Raw genomic sequence first — 6,274 nt, forward strand, 5'->3', positions numbered from 1 at the left:
CCCACCCCTACATATCCAACTGCAAAGAGATGCTGCACCTTGATTAAATTCTAGACACTCTTATCAACACTTTGTGTTCTCAATAATAATGATAACAAAAGCCAATGAAAATACAGATCTTATAGAACTTATAATAATAAAGGTTTAATTTTATTTTATTTCCAGTTTTATTGAGATGTAATAGACTTTTATTTTAAAATCAGTGAACTGTGTCACCTAAATGAGCTTTTGAGAAAAAGGTAAAATATTCTGATCCTTTAAATGAAAATTTATATTTATTAAAATATTTCTATATTGGAGTCTATGAGGTGGAAGAGTCAAAAAACATGTAGTCCTGACATTTAAGAGACTTTATAATGCTGCTTTAATGAGAGAGAAGGCACATTATAAAAGAGGTTTACTATATCACAAAAAGAGAGGATTTAGACATTTGAGACAACCTGAAAGTTTCCTGAAAAGACACCAGTATGATTATTATTTATCACTAATGCAATTAAGTTTAAATCATTTCCATTTCTGTTACTTAAACTAGGTGTGTATATAGGTAGAAAAAAAGAAAGAAAGAAAAAAGATACCGAGCATGTGCATAAAAATTGACCTTATTAGTCGGTATATGGATATAATGAAATAGAGGAAATTTCTTAAAGAAAGTAGCAGTTAAATCTATTGAATCAGTATTGCAAATAAATTAAAATGGACACTTTTTTCTGAATCAAATTTCTAGTCATGAAATGAAACAAATACTAGTACTCAAATACAAGCATACCTATTATCAAAATTGTACAAAAAGTTTGAATTTAAAGATTAAGCAAGATATTTCTCCATACAAACTTATCTTTATAACTGTACTACTCTTTCAAAAAGCACTTATAAAAATATGGCTATTTAAACAATATGGAAACTACATACACTATCTTAGCAGAGTTTACACTTTATACCAGGTTAGAAATTCTTGTCATACTTAGAGATGTGGAAAGAGTTGCCTTTAAAAACTTGACTTTGTGCTCCGTGAATAACTGAAGCAACAACCAGCAAACAAAATCAGTGGAGGATATTCAACTTTCAGGGGCCAAACATGTGCAGACCTAAACAAAGAGAGAAGCTTCCCTCGGATGGAAGGAGAATTTGGCCTCCCTGGGAAATCTTATGGCCTGTCTCAGCATTGTTAATTGCAGGGTTTGCTGTAGTTTAATGTAAGTGTTTTTAGTTCTTTATGAGTCTCATAGTTGCCTATTGCAATGATTTTTAGGGTGGGGTGGGCACAAAGTAGCTTTATAGCAATAAAGGACTGTCTTGTTGAAATCTGCTCGTTCTTTACTTGTTTTTTACAGCTCTCTAACACTGACTCAAATTTACAAGCATTCACTTAGACCTCTCTTAAACCTGTTCGGGAAAAGATTACAATGTCGAATGCAGACATTGTAAACTATGTGTAATACACACCTCTGCTGGTAGCATTTTTGTGTTTCTCACAGAGTTGGAAGCATCACGTTTCTATCATGGGAAAGGAAACACACTTAAATGTGCTAAAAATTCCTCAGGTATTTATAAAATAAACTTGGGGAAAGGCTATGGTATGTGACTTCTAAATAGTACTAGGATATATGTTGGAATTTGAGTACACTTTTTCCAAAAATAGTTTTTGCCATTTGTGAAGGAAAAAATAGAAATAAGATGTATCCTAGATCATTTTAATAATTAATTCTCCAGATCATTATATAGAAAAGCCAAAAATATATACTCCTAACTTCAGAAAAGATCACATTTAAATCATTCAAGATAGTATGAATTCTCTTCTAGACACATTAACTGCGCATCTAATATACATAGGTACTAAGCTAGATGCCATAAAGCAGTACTTTTCAAACTGCAGCTGAATATCTAACAGCAGAATAGTAAGAATTACCTCCATGGAATTAGAGAGAACGACCCACTGCCTCAGATAGGATAGGGAGGTTGTGCTGCAGTAACAAACATCGTCGACATTTGCTTAAAATCGAAAGATTTTCTTCTACTCCTACCTCACTCATGCTCATCACAAGCTGGCTGGGGCTGACTAATGAAGTGTGATGTTTGCATGAATGCTTGGAATCAAAAGATCTAAAAGGATACAGCTAAGCTGAGACGTACTAGCAGCCACAATTCCAGCTGTAGGGTCCCAGGTTGAAAACAAGATTTCTTGTCATATTTAGCCCACACAGGAGACTAACCACTTTCCCACCCTAGTAATGTGTGTATGAGTATAATGTATGTGAGGTCTCCTCTTCCAGATAATAAGCCTTTTTGAAGGCTGAGCTAGTCATCAATATATAGTATTTTAAGCAATGAGACAAGATATAGTTACCTTAGTGTCTCTTTCCTCTTTTCTTCCAATAACCTCCCTCCCCAGTGTCTAGTACAGAGCTTTGCACATGATCAGCACTAAATAACTATCTACCAAGAGTATTAAAATGTAAAAAGCAGAATCTTCTGGAATACTCACAATCAAATGTATTTATCAGAAAAAGAAATCACACAGATGTTTTCATAAGAAGCAGAGCCCAAATTAGTCATTCATGATTTCTGCTGATCATATTAGAATCACCTCGACTTAAAAAATAACGCACACACACTTAAAATATCGCTGGCTTTTTCCCATATAAGCAATATTTAAACATGAAGCAAGCTTGGAAGGGGAATAAAAGCCTTTAGCTGCAGGTGATTCTTTATCACAAACCATTTCCTTTATCTGAGTAGTCCTACTGGCATTCCCTGGGAATTAACCTTTGCTGCTGCTTGTTACCTGATGCGTTGCATGAATAAAAAGTAAGCATGACAAAGCTTCCTGTCGTCACTCAGCCCAAAGGAAACGTGAGCACACAGAACCCTCTGATTCAACAAACGGGAGGTTCTGGATCACCATTCTACTACCAAGAGACACACTACCTGACTCAGAAAACTCATGCTTATTTCAGGAAAAAGAAGGAAGTCGGCACCAAATAAGTAAGGCCTCTCTTACGTTAATCATTCTCTCTTTAAATTTAAATTTGTTCATATTTGAGTCACTACCCTGTGATAATGGTGTGGATTTCAGAGCCTTTGGGATCTTTATAAGAAAAATACCTTGTAAATATGAATGCTAATAAAGCAAAGCACAGGAACATCAGAGCAGTTGAAAGGATTGTTTGTTTCCCGAGTTTAATCTTTTCCATGTGATCAGGTCAACCTTTGCAACCAGGGTAATATCCTCTCTTCCTGTTCCTCTAGTCTTTTGTGGAGTGTGTAAAGAAGATGGAGATGAAGACAACACAAAGAACAAGAGGAATTGAAAGAGGAAGGAGAAGGAGGAAGAAAAGAATGTTTATTGACATTAACACAGACTGTTAATTACACAAAATGTTGTTGACAGTAATACCCACCATGGGGGCCAACACCAGAAGATACACATGTGTTGAAAAAAGATCAACATCTATTGCAAAACTTAATAGTTTAAAAGAACTATGCCCAAAGACAATAGTTTTACATGTAGCTACAGAAAGTACATGTACATATCATTGTATGCGGCATAACTTTTAATTTAGATCAAATAACTCTTCTTGTAAATTTATTCTCCCCATTTTTATTCTAAGCTTCCTTCTACATGTGCGAAAAGTGAAGTGATGGCCATCAGTGTGTTGATTTCGCTAGCAGAACTTTCCAAATATTAAAATGATGTCTATTTTATGTCAGTAATATTAGATGCTTTAAATAAAAAATCAATTAGGTTCATTCCAATAATGGTTCAGTTATTTCCCTTGTTTCATAGACTACTATAAAGTTTTTAGAGGTTCATTCCGTAAATGTTGAAATATTTAACAACATTATGAATACTATTATAAATACACTTAAATTCAACAGTGAAGATAAAATTTTTGTGTACGTGGTGATAATACGAAAACAAATGTAGTAGAGCACAGTGCTCTTATTAAGCACAGAAGTCCTTCTAAATGAAGGAACTTCAGGGCAGATATGTTCTAGGGATTTGTTCTTGTGCTCCCATAGTTTATAATGGCATATAAAAGGCTGTGATAATATACTTATCATAATAGAAATATTTTCTATTTACACAAAGTAACTGAACTACTAAATAATGAATATAAAACGTTATTTCAGCATAGCAGTAAATTCTCTCTTTGCTGCTTGATATCAGTTGGAGTTTAGAAGTGTCTTTTTGAAATATTACTTTGCAAATCACCTAAAGTATCCTACAATGGTAATGTGCTTTCCTGTAAACAAGTCCTCAAAATTTTGGTTGTATTTTGTTTAGAATCAGTTGGATGGCTTTAATCAAAGCAGTCAATATATCAAGCACGAAGAAACCCTTCAAATTCTGAGGCTTTCTACAAGTGGCAGTGATTGGAAATAAAGCTTGCTAATATGAAGGCACTGAAATCAACCCCTGCAAAGGCAAAAAGGAACTGAACTTATCAAGTGATGAGAGCTCACTCTTTATACAAGATCTGATTGTGAAATTCTGTAATTGTGTTTTGGAATATCTTAATTTGTGGGGAGCATACTTTGATAGAGCTCCTTTTATTATTGGAAAAAAATCATATTTTATAAGGAAGTAAAAAAAAATTGAGAAGGCTTATGATTTTATAGCATTAAAATTTGTATAATAATCAAAAAAATTGTAAGTGAAGATGAGTATATTAGAGTTTTGTCTTACAAAAACTATTTTAAAAGAAAAATGCATTAAATAAAGGAGAAAAGCCAAACTAAAAAGAAATTGAGCTCAGATATTTAAAGTCTTTTGTCCCTCCTCAAAAAAAAAAAAAAGAGAGAGAGAGAAAGACAGAGAGAATTGAGGATATTGTCAATTAACAGAATTTGCTCTAAGCTAACCACATATACCAGCACCCATAGAGGATATTTGTCACTTAAAATATTATATTTTACAAAGAAGAGAAATTAAAGTGTCACAATTTCAAATTGTAATTCATAAAATGCAACACTGAAGATTGCAGACAATTCTATGAAAAAAATCCAAATAATAAGACCACATTAGAAAAAAATACATTATTTAGAAAAATAATGGAGATAGATAAAACAAAGAACCACTTTCAAATTGGTTAACATATATCAAGAATAATTATTTTGCTTATGTTGTTTTTATTGTTCGGCAAAACAATATAGTAAGGATTAACTTTTTTACTACACATAAATAATATTTTTATTTTTAGAGAAAATTTTCTTTTTGAATGGCTTTTGAAAAAAATCTTTTATAAAGACATCAGATCTGTTAAACCAAGTTGTTAATAATTATTTCAAAATTATATAATTTTATTCATTAAACTGTATAAATGAAAGAATGAATTTTACAGTATATAAATATGCTTCAATAACCTAATTTTTTAATGACATAATTTTATTCTTAGCATTCCTCTTCCTCCTTCATTCTCAAAAGTGTCCTATCTCAAATAGTAAATTATATGTTTACCTGTTCATAACACAACCTTAAAAGAGTTACCTAAATTTACTGTCTTCACCTCCCCATGTTCCATTCACTCTTCAATCCTCTTCATTTGGACTTTCAACTCCATCACGCCACTGAAGCCACTTTTTTTTTCAAGACAGCACTAATGTGCACTTTGCCAAGTTAGTGTTCTTTTGTGATTTGACTCAACCTGTCTCTAGCACTCAGCACAGGTGACCGATTTCTCTCCCCAACTTGGTCTTCCATTGGCTTCCATGGCATCACAGGATTGGTTTTCCTCTCATCTATTGCCCACTCCTTCCCACTCTCTTTTGTTCAATCCTCTTCCTGGACTCTAAATATTAGAATGACCCAAACTTCATCCTTCTCTATTGCCATTCTTTCCCTAGGTGACCACATCTTGTCTCATAGCTTAAAACACTATATGTTGATGACTAGCAAACATATCTGGTTTAAATCTTTCCTCTGAGCTCTAAAATTGCATATCTAGCTGCCTACTGTACCTCTCCAATAAAGCCTCTCCTGTACCTTCTTAGTGCAGAAATAATAAAACACACATGTGAAATTAATGACTATAAGACCCTGTATAATCTAGCCCCCTCCAACCTCTCTGGCCTCACCTCATATCTTTACCTTTCTCCCTCTCACTCTGATTGCTCTATCCACACTGGCCTTTATTCCTCTCCTTGAGCCTACCAAGTTCATTTCTCACACATGTTATTTGAACTCTTTGAATGGCTGGTTCTTCCTTCTGATCCCAGTCTTAGCTCAGTGTCTCTTCCTCCAAAAGGCCTTCTCCAACCATCCTATCCAAAGTAG

General features: G+C 33.6%; 1 long non-coding RNA gene across 1 annotated transcript; it reads left to right on the forward strand.

The window, feature by feature from the left end:
- Window positions 1–2,848: 2,848 nt before the first annotated feature.
- LOC111745432 lies at window positions 2,849–3,753 on the forward strand. The gene is made up of 2 exons (XR_002782644.1): window positions 2,849–2,982; window positions 3,247–3,753. It is a non-coding gene; the product is annotated as an uncharacterized LOC111745432 (long non-coding RNA).
- Window positions 3,754–6,274: the final 2,521 nt, after the last annotated feature.

Source organism: Pteropus vampyrus, unplaced genomic scaffold (assembly GCF_000151845.1).
Source record: "Pteropus vampyrus isolate Shadow unplaced genomic scaffold, Pvam_2.0 Scaffold155, whole genome shotgun sequence".
Lineage (NCBI taxonomy): Eukaryota > Metazoa > Chordata > Mammalia > Chiroptera > Pteropodidae > Pteropus > Pteropus vampyrus.